Below are 539 nucleotides of genomic sequence, written 5' to 3'. Positions count from 1 at the left end.
CATTTGGGATTATTAATTTTCATGAAATTAAATATTCGATAATAGGACGTGCATTATTAATTGTGACATTCAGATTGCTCATGAATTTATATTGGAATTACACCAGTGAAATGCAAGAGAGATTCCTCTAGTTTTAAAGGATTTCAGTGACAAACCTTGGGATTGAGATCGCTGCCTTGTTGCATCAACGTGCCGATGGTGAACCAAAAGCTGTTGGCCAGGGAGAATTGATTCTCGACGAGCTCGGAGCCCGCGTGACAGGGATGCGGATTGTTCCACTCGTACGGGCTGATCCTTGCGACCACGAACATCATCACCGAGACGAGGACATACGCTGCCAGCACGTACAGCCAAATCTGAATCGCCAAGGGATTCATGAACGAGAACAGCCTGGCTGGGTGACTCGTCGGCACCTTAAATACAATTTCAATACCCAAACATTAACTTAAAAATGTAATTAAATCAAATATCTTTTAAAGAATGAAACTTCTTGCGAAAAATAAGATTTACATGGTCGAAATTACGGTTAAGGATTGTTT

At 41.0% G+C, this 539-nt stretch overlaps 1 pseudogene; it reads right to left on the bottom strand.

The window, feature by feature from the left end:
• Positions 1-35: 35 nt before the first annotated feature.
• LOC113465159 (glutamate receptor ionotropic, kainate 2 pseudogene) lies at positions 36-440 on the bottom strand (annotated as a pseudogene).
• Positions 441-539: the final 99 nt, after the last annotated feature.

This window comes from Ceratina calcarata, unplaced genomic scaffold, assembly GCF_001652005.2.
Source record: "Ceratina calcarata isolate Rehan_Ccalc_2016 unplaced genomic scaffold, ASM165200v1 scaffold9680, whole genome shotgun sequence".
In the NCBI taxonomy this organism is placed as follows: Eukaryota; Metazoa; Arthropoda; class Insecta; order Hymenoptera; family Apidae; genus Ceratina; species Ceratina calcarata.
The sequence above is the reverse complement of the archived record's forward strand: the minus strand, read 5'-3'. Positions and strand labels throughout refer to the sequence as shown.